The sequence below is a fragment of the Salvia splendens genome, chromosome 11 (genome assembly GCF_004379255.2).
Source record: "Salvia splendens isolate huo1 chromosome 11, SspV2, whole genome shotgun sequence".
Classification (NCBI taxonomy): Eukaryota; Viridiplantae; Streptophyta; class Magnoliopsida; order Lamiales; family Lamiaceae; genus Salvia; species Salvia splendens.
Genome location: NC_056042.1, coordinates 33512111 through 33526526, shown reverse-complemented (window position 1 = coordinate 33526526; position 14416 = coordinate 33512111).

Sequence of the window (14416 nt, the reverse complement as noted above, 5' to 3'; positions counted from 1 at the left end):
ACAAAGGACTATTCTACTGTCCATGGTTGCTAAAGTTGAGCCATCTATTCACAAAATCCTCGTGAAGCCGAGTTCGGCCATTCCGGGCAGCTGAAGAATAAGCAGGTCGACGAGATGCTCTAATCGACCTACCGCCTCTTCCCTGAGCCCGGGAAGCTCTAGCACCTCGGCGGCGAAGAGCCTCTTCACGAATCATTTGCCGATCTTGCTCACTCATAGTCACCGCTCCTCTGCGAACTTCAGTCCGTCCTCGTCTTGACGTCTCCGGTTGTTCCTGAGTTCGTTGCTGACTTGGAGTAGGGTTTTGAGCAAGTGAATCAGAGGTTTGAGCTGGAGAGCGAGCATCTGTTGGCGGGAAATGCCTAAGGAATCTCTCGATTGAGGGACGCCGGGAAAGAATGATGTCGTACCGAGAAGCCCAGCGCCGCAATGATTTCACGACTTGTTGGCAAGCCGAGCTCTCCAGCGCATTGTTCCTCCGGAGTACATGATATTCCTCCCACAGTTCGTCAACTCGTTCCTGAACTTCAGAGATGGTCATTCCCCCGCGCCTGCAGATGAAATCCTCATACGCAGTCCTCTCAGCGACGGCAGTATTCAGCTCGGCCTCCAGATCTTTCTTTTCGGACTCTAAGTCCTTATTGTCGGCCTCCAGCTTCACTAAACAAGCCAAGAGTTCGTCATTCTTCATCTGGTCAGCTATGGCTTTTTTCTCAGCTTCGTCTAAAGCGGAAGAGTACAGCCGCTTCCAGTGAAGTACCTCCAGCTCCTTAAGAGTTAAGAATACAAAGCAGCTATGTCAGTTCGGCATTTCAGTTTACTGAGCAGGTAGTAAACCACAACAGGAGTAAAAGAGAGTACGAAAAGCTATACGAAGACACAAGTGTAGAAAGAAGAATTTTTTCATTCATAAGAAAAAAAATTTTTACACAAGGAGGGCTTCAAGGCCATTTTACAACAAGGAAGAAACTAAACTAAGAGAAGGGAGACGAAATCATACTCCGCCAGCTTCGTCTCCGGCTCCTCGGTGAGGTTCAGCTTCCTTCTCCTTGTCTGCCTCAGCTTCAGCCTCGGCCTCCCTGCTCCCCCCAGCCTGCTCGGTGCCCCCATCACCGATCTGCAGCACCTCTTGCTCGGCCTGCCCGTCCCCGGTCTGCTGATCAAGCTGCTCGGTCTCACCCTCTCCGTGGAAAATTGGAGCGGGTGAAACTGGCCCTAAGGAGGCAAAGATAGCCTCCATATTCTCGTCCCGGTCAGCTCGGCAACTACGAACTCGGTCAGCAGAAAGCAGGACCGAGGACGAAGCAAGCTCCTCAAGGAGCGGCAGACTCTGGAGACGAGCTGCTATCTCTCGGCCGTACAGCGGCAGGACGACTTCGGGCCACTGCTCGGCATTATCGGTCATCAGTTTCAGCAGATCACCGACAAAGGCCGAAAATTGATTGCTCAGAAAGAGTTCTTCTCCGCGAAAGCACGGAGAACCTCCCCTTGGGCAACCACGGCGGCAGCATCCCTCCGTTTCGTCTGCTCTCGCTGGATGATGAGCTGGTTTTTGGCAAACTGGGCTTCATCCTGGGCCGAGATCCTAGCAGCTCTGGCCTTCTCAAAGTCTGCCTTAGCCTGTTCGGCCTGGTGACGAGCAGCCGCCAACTTCCTCTGCATCTCAGCATAGTCGCTGGACGCTTTAGAGAGTTCGACTGCGACGAGCTTGCTGAGCATGCTATTCCTCTGAAAATGGAAAAAGGAAAGAGTCAACAGAGGGGCCACCAAAAAAACATAGGAAAGAAGCAAAGCCAAAGAATCAAGAAGAGAAATTACCTCGGCAAAGTCCGTTGGCCATGCAAAAGGCTCACAGACATGCTCCGAAGGGGGCGCCAAGACGATGTCTCTCTCCGGCGCTCTTGGGGGCTTCTGGGTCTTCCCCTTCCCCTTTGCCGAAGTGGACTCCGGCTTTTTTGGATCCGAAGAAGAGGTCTTCTGCCTCTTCGGATTCTTCTCGGCATCAGGCGCCGAGCTGGTAGCCTTCTGTTTCTCCGGCTCCTTAAGCTCGGAGGATTTGCGGCTAATCTTATTTAGCAAGTTCACTGCCAAAAAGCAAGAAAGCAAGGTTAGTTTTCGCCACAAAAGCAGTAAGGCACAAAAAAGAATTCCTCACCCTCAGTCTCTTCGTCCGAAGACGAGGAGTCGAACACGAAGTCGCCCTTGACGAGCTCAGACTCCAGGTACTGCTTCCTAATCATAGGAATCTTATTGAGCTCGCCCTCGAGCTCGTCCAACGGTTCTAACCGAGGATGAGGAATCACGGACTTCGGCCCTCTCCAGGGAAAGCCCGGAGCCGCTGTCCTATTATAAAAAAAGAAGCGATGTTGCCACTTTGGCCACTTGGTTTTGCAGAAGGCCCTAAAAGGCTGTAAAGGGATCAAGTAAAACCAAGATCCTTTTCTCTTAAACTGGAAAAAATTAAGGATTGCCCTTAGAGACAGATCCTTATCCAGCCTACGCAGTTCGGTAGCAAAGGCCGATAAGTGCCTCCAAGAGTTCGGAGTCACCTGACCTAAAGGGAGTTGAAAAAAATCAAGCAGCTCTACAAAGGCAGGGGGAAGAGGGAAACGAAGCCCGCATTCCAAGCCGGCTTCATAAACGGTGGCGTAACCCTCCGGCGGCGAGTCAGCCCTATGAAGGTCGTCGGGAATCGCAACCTTCCCCCCAGGAAAAAAATATTTTTCGTGTAGGGATATCACAGTATCCTTACTCAAGATGCTGTGAAAATACTCTACGGTCTTCTCCCCGGATTCTTTCCGGCTAGAAGACCCCTTACCCCCTTTCCTACCGCTACCTGACTCAGAAGAAGAAGAAGAAGACATGGTTCTTACTCTTTGAAAGTCTGAAGAAATTCTGAAGAAATTCTTGAAAGTGGAAGGAAATTTTTACGCAAAAGAGAGAGAATGCAGAAGAAGCAATAGCAAAAGTGTTCAAATGATGAAGAAAGGACGTATTTATCAGATTCGGAGAAGATTTCAAAATCATCGCACCGTTTCGAATCCCACCTTTTCAGGATTCAACGGCCGGATTTTACTGTCGCATTTAATGCAGTCACGCGCAAGGCACGTCCCCTGACGTCAGCCTCCCCCGTACCTTTATCCAGAATGCCGAAGTGACTCGCTTCGCCGAAGTGATTCACTTCGCTTTTCGGGGGGGTAGTGATGGGGTACGTACTAAACAAGCCCAATAGCAGTGACGGCCCATCAGCCCAAAGCCCAAGGAAGAGTATCAGTTCGGCATTACCAAAGAGTTCGGCCCCAGCCTACAGCTCGGTAAAAGCCGACCAATCAAGCTCTACTCTCAGATCGGCAAAAGCTGCTCGGCAATAGTTCAGCAGTTCGGTCTCAGTATTCGACCGAACTGGGAGATAGTGGACTCATGCAGAACCTCCACGACCTCCACTACACGATCTATTTAGTGGTGTCAACTCATGCAGGATCTCATGCATGATAGCGGACCAAACAAAGAGATAGTGGACCCATGCAGGATCTCATGACCTCCACGACATCCACGACCTAGTTAGTGGTGATGCAAGCCACGATCTTAGTTCAATGTATAAATAGAACTTAGATCAGATAGACTAAGGGAGAAAAAAGCTCTCTAGACATCAAATATCATATAGCAAGTCTGTATTTGTAAGCTGTAAACCAGATCAAGCAATACAATCTTGCCCTCCTTTCTTCCCGTGGACGTAGATTTACCTCAGTAAATCGAACCACGTAATTCCTTGTGTCGTGATCTATATTTTTTTTTACCCGCATTTATTACTATCGATGGGGTACGTACTAAACAAGCCCAATAGCAGTGACGGCCCATCAGCCCAAGGAAGAGTATCAGTTCGGCATTACCAAAGAGTTCGGCCCCAGCCTACAGCTCGGTAAAAGCCGACCAATCAAGCTCTACTCTCAGATCGGCAAAAGCTGCTCGGCAATAGTTCAGCAGTTCGGTCTCAGTATTCGACCGAACTGGGAGATAGTGGACTCATGCAGAACCTCCACGACCTCCACTACACGATCTATTTAGTGGTGTCAACTCATGCAGGATCTCATGCAGGATAGCGGACCAAACAAAGAGATAGTGGACCCATGCAGGATCTCATGACCTCCACGACATCCACGACCTAGTTAGTGGTGATGCAAGTCACGATCTTAGTTCAATGTATAAATAGAACTTAGATCAGATAGACTAAGGGAGAAAAAAGCTCTCTAGACATCTGATGATTGGGCGAATTTTTGATGGTAACAAATGCATGTAATAAATATAGATCACGACACAGAAAGTTACGTGGTTCGATTTACTGAGGTAAATCTACGTCCACGGGAAGAAAGGAGGACAAATTTGTATTGCTTGATCTGGATTACAGCTTACAATACTGACTTGCTATATGAGATTCGATATCTAGAGAGCTTACCCTTGTCTATCTGATCTAAGTTCTATTTATACATGTGAACCAAGATCGTGGCTTCCAGGTTGACAACTGCTTCATACCACTAAATAGATCGTGGGTGTAGTGGAGGTCGTGGAGGTCGTGGAGGTCCTGCATGGGTCCACTATCCAAGATCGTGGCTTGCAGGTTGACAACTGCTTCATACCACTAAATAGATCGTGGGTGTAGTGGAGGTCGTGGAGGTCCTGCATGGTTCCACTATCTCCTTGTTCGGTCGAATACTGAGACCGAACTGCTGAACTTTGCCGATCAGCTTTGGCCGATCTGAGAGTAGAGCTTGATTGGTTCTTTTGCCGATCTGAGAGTAGAGCTTGATTGGTTGGCTTTTACCGAGCTGTAGGCTGCGACCGAACTCTTTGGTTGTGCCGAACCGAACTGAACTCTTTGGTTGTGCCGAACTGATACTCTTTCTTGGGTTTTGGGCTAATGGGCCGTCACTGCTATTGGGCTCGCCATTAGGGTTTAGTTGTTTAGTTCGTACCCCATCACTACCCCCCCCGAAAAGCGAAGTGAATCACTTCGGCATTTTGGATGAGTGTAAGGGGGAGGCTGACGTCAGGGGACGTGCCATGCGCGTGTCTGCATTAAATGCGATAGCAAATCCGGCCGTTGAATCCAGAAAAAGGGGGATCTGAAACGGCGCTACAGATTTGAAATGCCTCTGTGAATCTGATAAATATTACCATTTTCCATCATTGGAACACTTTTGCTATTGTTTCTTCTGCATTCTCTCTCTTTTGCGCAAAATCTCCTTCCGCTCCTTCAAGAATTTCTTCAGAACTTCTTCAGACTTTCAAAGAGTAAGAATCATGTCTTCTACTTCTTCTTCTGAGTCAGGTAGCGGTAGGAAAGGGGGTAAGGGATCTTCTAGCCGGAAAGAGTCCGGGGAGAAGACCGTAGAATACTTTCACAGCATCTTGAGTAATGACACTGTGATATCCCTACACGGAAAATATCTTCTTCCCGGGGGGAAGGTGGTGGTTCCCGACGACGATCATAGGGCTAACTCGCCGCCGGAGGGTTATGCCACCGTTTACGAAGCCTGCTTAGAATGCGGGCTTCGTTTCCCTCTTCCCCCACCTTTTGTAGAGCTTCTTGATTTTTTCCAACTCCCTTTAGGTCAGGTGACTCCGAATTCTTGGAGGCACTTATCGGCCTTTGCTGCCGAACTGCGTAGGCTAGATAAGGATCTGTCTCTGAGGGCAATCCTTAATTTCTTCCAGTTTAAGAGGAAGGGATCTTGGTTTTACTTGATCCCTTTACAGCCCTTTAGAGCCTTTTGTAAAACCAAATGGCCGAAATGGCAAAATCGTTTCTTTTTTTATAATAGGACAGCGGCTCCGGGCTTTCCCTGGAGAGGGCCGAAGTCCGTGATTCCTCATCCTCGGTTAGAACCGTTGGACGAGCTCGAGGGCGAGCTCAATAAGATTCCTATGATTAGGAAGCAGTACCTGGAGTCTGAGCTCGTCAAGGGCGACTTCGTGTTCGACTCCTCGTCTTCGGACGAAGAGACTGAGGGTGAGGAATTCTTTTTTGTGCCTTACTGCTTTTGTGGCGAAAACTAACCTTGCTTTCTTGCTTTTTGGCAGTGAACTTGCTAAATAAGATTAGCCGCAAATCCTCCGAGCTTAAGGAGCCGGAGAAACAGAAGGCTACCAGCTCGGCGCCTGATGCCGAGAAGAATCCGAAGAGGCAGAAGACCTCTTCTTCGGATCCAAAAAAGCCGGAGTCCACTTCGGCAAAGGGGAAGGGGAAGACCCAGAAGCCCCCAAGAGCGCCGGAGAAAGACATCGTCTTGGCGCCCCCTTCGGAGCATGTCTGTGAGCCTTTTGCATGGCCAACGGACTTTGCCGAGGTAACTTCTCTTCTTGATTCTTTGGCTTTGCTTCTTTCCTATGTTTTTTTGGTGGCCCCTCTGTTGACTCTTTCCTTTTTCCATTTTCAGAGGAATAGCATGCTCAGCAAGCTCGTCGCAGTCGAACTCTCTAAAGCGTCCAGCGACTATGCTGAGATGCAGAGGAAGTTGGCGGCTGCTCGTCACCAGGCCGAACAGGCTAAGGCAGACTTTGAGAAGGCCAGAGCTGCTAGGATCTCGGCCCAGGATGAAGCCCAGTTTGCCAAAAACCAGCTCATCATCCAGCGAGAGCAGACGAAACGGAGGGATGCTGCCGCCGTGGTTGCCCAAGGGGAGGTTCTCCGTGCTTTCGCGGAGAAACTCTTTCTTACGTGGTTCGATTTACTGAGGTAAATCTACGTCCACGGGAAGAAAGGAGGGCAAGATTGTATTGCTTGATCTGGTTTACAGCTTACAAATACAGACTTGCTATATGATATTTGATGTCTAGAGAGCTTTTTTCTCCCTTAGTCTATCTGATCTAAGTTCTATTTATACATTGAACTAAGATCGTGGCTTGCATCACCACTAACTAGGTCGTGGAGGTCATGAGATCCTGCATGGGTCCACTATCTCTTTGTTTGGTCCGCTATCCTGCATGAGATCCTGCATGAGTTGACACCACTAAATAGATCGTGTAGTGGAGGTCGTGGAGGTTCTGCATGAGTCCACTATCTCCCAGTTCGGTCGAATACTGAGACCGAACTGCTGAACTATTGCCGAGCAGCTTTTGCCGATCTGAGAGTAGAGCTTGATTGGTCGGCTTTTACCGAGCTGTAGGCTGGGGCCGAACTCTTTGGTAATGCCGAACTGATACTCTTCCTTGGGCTTTGGGCTGATGGGCCGTCACTGCTATTGGGCTTGTTTAGTACGTACCCCATCACTACCCCCCCGAAAAGCGAAGTGAATCACTTCGGCGAAGCGAGTCACTTCGGCATTCTGGATAAAGGTACGGGGGAGGCTGACGTCAGGGGACGTGCCTTGCGCGTGACTGCATTAAATGCGACAGTAAAATCCGGCCGTTGAATCCTGAAAAGGTGGGATTCGAAACGGTGCGATGATTTTGAAATCTTCTCCGAATCTGATAAATACGTCCTTTCTTCATCATTTGAACACTTTTGCTATTGCTTCTTCTGCATTCTCTCTCTTTTGCGTAAAAATTTCCTTCCGCTTTCAAGAATTTCTTCAGAATTTCTTCAGACTTTCAAAGAGTAAGAACCATGTCTTTTTCTTCTTCTTCTGAGTCAGGTAGCGGTAGGAAAGGGGGTAAGGGGTCTTCTAGCCGGAAAGAATCCGGGGAGAAGACCGTAGAGTATTTTCACAGCATCTTGAGTAAGGATACTGTGATATCCCTACACGAAAAATATTTTTTTCCTGGGGGGAAGGTTGCGATTCCCGACGACCTTCATAGGGCTGACTCGCCGCCGGAGGGTTACGCCACCGTTTATGAAGCCGGCTTGGAATGCGGGCTTCGTTTCCCTCTTCCCCCTGCCTTTGTAGAGCTGCTTGATTTTTTTCAACTCCCTTTAGGTCAGGTGACTCCGAACTCTTGGAGGCACTTATCGGCCTTTGCTACCGAACTGCGTAGGCTAGATAAGGATCTGTCTCTGAGGGCAATCCTTAATTTTTTCCAGTTTAAGAGAAAAGGATCTTGGTTTTACTTGATCCCTTTACAGCCTTTTAGGGCCTTCTGCAAAACCAAGTGGCCAAAGTGGCAACATCGCTTCTTTTTTTATAATAGGACAGCGGCTCCGGGCTTTCCCTGGAGAGGGCCGAAGTCCGTGATTCCTCATCCTCGGTTAGAACCGTTGGACGAGCTCGAGGGCGAGCTCAATAAGATTCCTATGATTAGGAAACAGTACCTGGAGTCTGAGCTCGTCAAGGGCGACTTCGTGTTCGACTCCTCGTCTTCGGACGAAGAGACTGAGGGTGAGGAATTCTTTTTTGTGCCTTACTGCTTTTGTGGCGAAAACTAACCTTGCTTTCTTGCTTTTTGGCAGTGAACTTGCTAAATAAGATTAGCCGCAAATCCTCCGAGCTTAAGGAGCCGGAGAAACAGAAGGCTACCAGCTCGGCGCCTGATGCCGAGAAGAATCCGAAGAGGCAGAAGACCTCTTCTTCGGATCCAAAAAAGCCGGAGTCCACTTCGGCAAAGGGGAAGGGGAAGACCCAGAAGCCCCCAAGAGCGCCGGAGAGAGACATCGTCTTGGCGCCCCCTTCGGAGCATGTCTGTGAGCCTTTTGCATGGCCAACGGACTTTGCCGAGGTAACTTCTCTTCTTGATTCTTTGGCTTTGCGTCTTTCCTATGTTTTTTTGGTGGCCCCTCTGTTGACTCTTTCCTTTTTCCATTTTCAGAGGAATAGCATGCTCAGCAAGCTCGTCGCAGTCGAACTCTCTAAAGCGTCCAGCGACTATGCTGAGATGCAGAGGAAGTTGGCGGCTGCTCGTCACCAGGCCGAACAGGCTAAGGCAGACTTTGAGAAGGCCAGAGCTGCTAGGATCTCGGCCCAGGATGAAGCCCAGTTTGCCAAAAACCAGCTCATCATCCAGCGAGAGCAGACGAAACGGAGGGATGCTGCCGCCGTGGTTGCCCAAGGGGAGGTTCTCCGTGCTTTCGCGGAGAAACTCTTTCTGAGCAATCAATTTTCGGCCTTTGTCGGTGATCTGCTGAAACTGATGACCGATAATGCCGAGCAGGGGCCCGAAGTCGTCCTGCCGCTGTACGGCCGAGAGATAGCAGCTCGTCTCCAGAGTCTGCCGCTCCTTGAGGAGCTTGCTTCGTCCTCGGTCCTGCTTTCTGCTGACCGAGTTCGTAGTTGCCGAGCTGACCGGGACGAGAATATGGAGGCTATCTTTGCCTCCTTAGGGCCAGTTTCACCCGCTCCAATTTTCCACGGAGAGGGTGAGACCGAGCAGCTTGATCAGCAGACCGGAGACGGGCAGGCCGAGCAAGAGGTGCTGCAGATCGGTGATGGGGGCACCGAGCAGGCTGGGGGGAGCAGGGAGGCCGAGGCTGAAGCTGAGGCAGACAAGGAGAAGGAAGCTGAACCTCACCGAGGAGCCGGAGACGAAGCTGGCGGAGTATGATTTCGTCTCCCTTCTCTTAGTTTAGTTTCTTCCTTGTTGTAAAATGGCCTTGAAGCCCTCCTTGTGTAAAAAAATTTTTTCTTATGAATTAAAAAATTCTTCTTTCTACACTTGTGTCTTCGTATAGCTTTTCGTACTCTCTTTTACTCCTGTTGTGGTTTACTACCTGCTCAGTAAACTGAAATGCCGAACTGACATAGCTGCTTTGTATTCTTAACTCTTAAGGAGCTGGAGGTACTTCACTGGAAGCGGCTGTACTCTTCCGCTTTAGACGAAGCTGAGAAAAAAGCCATAGCTGACCAGATGAAGAATGACGAACTCTTGGCTTGTTTAGTGAAGCTGGAGGCCGACAATAAGGACTTAGAGTCCGAAAAGAAAGATCTGGAGGCCGAGCTGAATACTGCCGTCGCTGAGAGGACTGCGTATGAGGATTTCATCTGCAGGCGCGGGGGAATGACCATCTCTGAAGTTCAGGAACGAGTTGACGAACTGTGGGAGGAATATCATGTACTCCGGAGGAACAATGCGCTGGAGAGCTCGGCTTGCCAACAAGTCGTGAAATCATTGCGGCGCTGGGCTTCTCGGTACGACATCATTCTTTCCCGGCGTCCCTCAATCGAGAGATTCCTTAGGCATTTCCCGCCAACAGATGCTCGCACTCCAGCTCAAACCTCTGATTCACTTGCTCAAAACCCTACTTCAAGTCAGCAACGAACTCAGGAACAACCGGAGACGTCAAGACGAGGACGGACTGAAGTTCGCAGAGGAGCGGTGACTATGAGTGAGCAAGATCGGCAAATGATTCGTGAAGAGGCTCTTCGCCGCCGAGGTGCTAGAGCTTCCCGGGCTCAGGAAAGAGGCGGTAGGTCGATTAGAGCATCTCGTCGACCTGCTTATTCTTCAGCTGCCCGGAATGGCCGAACTCGGCTTCACGAGGATTTTGTGAATAGATGGCTCAACTTTAGCAACCATGGACAGTAGAATAGTCCTTTGTAATGGCGTAACGCCTTCTCGTAGGGCAGCAGAATTATATGCCGAACAAGTTTTAATAAATGAAATCTTCATTTCGCTTCTATCACTGCGTATTTACAGCTCAGCGAAAAAATTTCATCTTGCTCGTCCTCGGTCTTATGAAGTAAACTTCTTTGACCGGACTCGTCCTCGGTCTTATGAAGTAAGCTTCTTTGACCGGACTCGTCTTTGGTCTTATGAAGTAAACTTCTTTGACCGGACTTGGTCCTCGGTCTTATGAAATAAACTTCTTTGACCGGACTCGTCTTTGGTCTTATGAAGTAAACTTCTTTGACCGGACTCGTCTTTGGTCTTATGAAGTAAATTTCTTTGACCGGACTAAGCTTGTGTCCTAATTTGGCGAGTTTTATCGCTCGGATCGGACTTTCCCTTGTCCTAACTTGGGGATCGGACTTTCCCTTGTCCTAATTCGGCGAGTTTTATCGCGTGGATCGGACTTTCCCTTTGTTGCAGTTCGTTTCAGACGAACTGCTTGTTTCTTAAGCTGAATTGTGGTCTTGTATCCTCCTTAGAAGCTTGGACTCACAATCGTTGGCTTATATATGTTCTAAAAAGGGGATCAGCCTTCGAAGAACAAGATACCTCAGTAACATTTGTAAGAGACGACACGCACATAGACAGACAAAACGCACATAGACAAATAAAAAGGACGAACAAGATTTTAAACTTTTATAAAACAAGCACAAAGAACAAGTAAAAAACAAAGAAAGCACATACCTCTAGGACCGAACTAGACACAAGACTGACTGACCGGACTGTCTCTTACAAATGGAACTTCTTGAGGTTGGAAATGTGCCATGTTCGGGGTACTTGTTCTCCTGACACGTGAGTCAATTTGTACGACCCTTTGCCGAGGACTTCTGACACCCGATATGGACCTTCCCATGTGGGTTCGAGTTTGCCCAGCTTTTCTGCTCGGCTTACTTCGTTGTTTCTCAAGACGAGATCTCCCACTTGAAATTGCAGCTTTTTCACCCTTTGGTTATAATACCGGGCTACTTGCTCCTTGTACTTGGCTGCTTTTATGCAGGCCAATTCTCTTCTTTCTTCGGCCAGATCTAGTTTGGCTCTCAGTCCGTCATCATTCATTTTTGAGGAGAAATTTAGAGTTCGGGGACTGGGTACGCCGATCTCAACCGGAATCACGGCTTCAGTGCCGTACACCAGACTGTACGGAGTTTCACCGTTGGAGGTTTTGGGTGTAGTTCGGTAGGACCATAGGACTTGAGGGAGATTTTCTACCCATTGTCCTTTGGCTTGTTCTAACCGAGCTTTTAACCCTTTCACCAAGATACGGTTTGTTACCTCCGTTTGTCCGTTTGCTTGTGGGTGGGAGACCGAAGTGAACCGCTGTTGAATATTCAGCTCTTGGCACCAATTCTTGAATGTCTTGTCGGTGAACTGAGTCCCATTATCCGAAATGAGGATGTGGGGTATGCCAAATCGGCACACTATGTTCTTCCAGACGAAATCCAATGCCTTCGAGCTCGTTATCGTAGCTAATGGTTCAGCCTCTACCCACTTTGTAAAGTAATCCACGGCAACGATAAGGAAATTCATTTGTCGAGGAGCTTGTGGTAGTGGTCCTACTATGTCTATGCCCCATTGCATAAAAGGCCAAGGGCTTTGCATAGCATATAGATCGGTCTGCGGCATCCTTGGGATATTTGCATGGATTTGGCACTTCGTACATGTCTTGACGAGCTGCACTGCTTCTTGTACCAAAGTTGGCCAATAATACCCCCATCTCAGAACTTTTTTAGCTAAAGCTCTAGCTCCGATGTGGCTACCGCAAGATCCTTCATGAACTTCTCTAAGGATGTAGTCCGTCTCTTCTGGCCCTACACATCGCAATAACGGCTGAAGGTAGGACTTTCTGTATAGGACTCCTCCATGAAGTTCGTACCGAAGTGCTCGGCATGTGATTTTCCGAGCTTCTCTCTTATCCTCGGGCAGTTGTCCTTGATCTAGATACTGTAAGATCGGCGTCATCCAGTTCGGCGAGCTGGCTACTGAATGTACCTCAGCTTCATCAATGCTTCGGTGCATCAATTCCTCCACCTTTGGGCTTGGATATGAGGCTAACTTACTTAAAGTATCTGCTCGGCTGTTTTCCGCTCTGGGAATGCGGATTATCCGAAAATAAGAGAAACTTCGGCTAATGCTTTGCGCTTTGTCCAAGTATTTCCTCATCCTCTCATCACGGGCTTCACTTGTACCCAACAGGTGATTCACTATGACTTGTGAATCACAATGGATTTTGAGAGACTTGATAAATAGACTTTGCGCTAGCTGGAGTCCGGCAAGGAGAGCTTCGTATTCGGCTTCGTTATTAGTGGTTGGGAACAAGAACCGAAGTGAATAAGTTACCTCGTGTCCGTCGGGAGCGATAAGTAGAATACCAGCTCCACTTCCCGTTTTATTCGAAGCTCCATCTACGAATCCGCTCCAGCAATCCGGCGGCTCTACTTCGAATTCCAGGGGCAGTGCTAGTTCGGTATTGGCAGAATTTTTCTGTTCGGCAATGACAGGGATTACTTGATCGAACTTTGCCTCTGTAAGAAAATCTGCCAAGGCTTGTCCCTTGATGGCTTTCCGAGGTAGGTATTCGATTGAGTGTTCTCCCAACTCTATGGCCCATTTGGCGATTCTGCCTGATGCTTCTGGCTTGGTCAAAACTTGCCGAAGTGGCAGATCGGTTAAGACGCATACCTTGTGAGCATAGAAGTTACCTCGGCAAAGTCCGTTGGCCATGCAAAAGGCTCACAGACATGCTCCGAAGGGGGCGCCAAGACGATGTCTCTCTCCGGCGCTCTTGGGGGCTTCTGGGTCTTCCCCTCCCCTTTGCCGAAGTGGACTCCGGCTTTTTTGGATCCGAAGAAGAGGTCTTCTGCCTCTTCGGATTCTTCTCGGCATCAGGCGCCGAGCTGGTAGCCTTCTGTTTCTCCGGCTCCTTAAGCTCGGAGGATTTGCGGCTAATCTTATTTAGCAAGTTCACTGCCAAAAAGCAAGAAAGCAAGGTTAGTTTTCGCCACAAAAGCAGTAAGGCACAAAAAAGAATTCCTCACCCTCAGTCTCTTCGTCCGAAGACGAGGAGTCGAACACGAAGTCGCCCTTGACGAGCTCAGACTCCAGGTACTGCTTCCTAATCATAGGAATCTTATTGAGCTCGCCCTCGAGCTCGTCCAACGGTTCTAACCGAGGATGAGGAATCACGGACTTCGGCCCTCTCCAGGGAAAGCCCGGAGCCGCTGTCCTATTATAAAAAAAGAAGCGATGTTGCCACTTTGGCCACTTGGTTTTGCAGAAGGCCCTAAAAGGCTGTAAAGGGATCAAGTAAAACCAAGATCCTTTTCTCTTAAACTGGAAAAAATTAAGGATTGCCCTCAGAGACAGATCCTTATCTAGCCTACGCAGTTCGGTAGCAAAGGCCGATAAGTGCCTCCAAGAGTTCGGAGTCACCTGACCTAAAGGGAGTTGAAAAAAATCAAGCAGCTCTACAAAGGCAGAGGGGAAGAGGGAAACGAAGCCCGCATTCCAAGCCGGCTTCATAAACGGTGGCGTAACCCTCCGGCGGCGAGTCAGCCCTATGAAGGTCGTCGGGAATCGCAACCTTCCCCCCAGGAAAAAAATATTTTTCGTGTAGGGATATCACAGTATCCTTACTCAAGATGCTGTGAAAATACTCTACGGTCTTCTCCCCGGATTCTTTCCGGCTAGAAGACCCCTTACCCCCTTTCCTACCGCTACCTGACTCAGAAGAAGAAGAAGAAGACATGGTTCTTACTCTTTGAAAGTCTGAAGAAATTCTGAAGAAATTCTTGAAAGCGGAAGGAAATTTTTACGCAAAAGAGAGAGAATGCAGAAGAAGCAATAGCAAAAGTGTTCAAATGATGAAGAAAGGACGTATTTA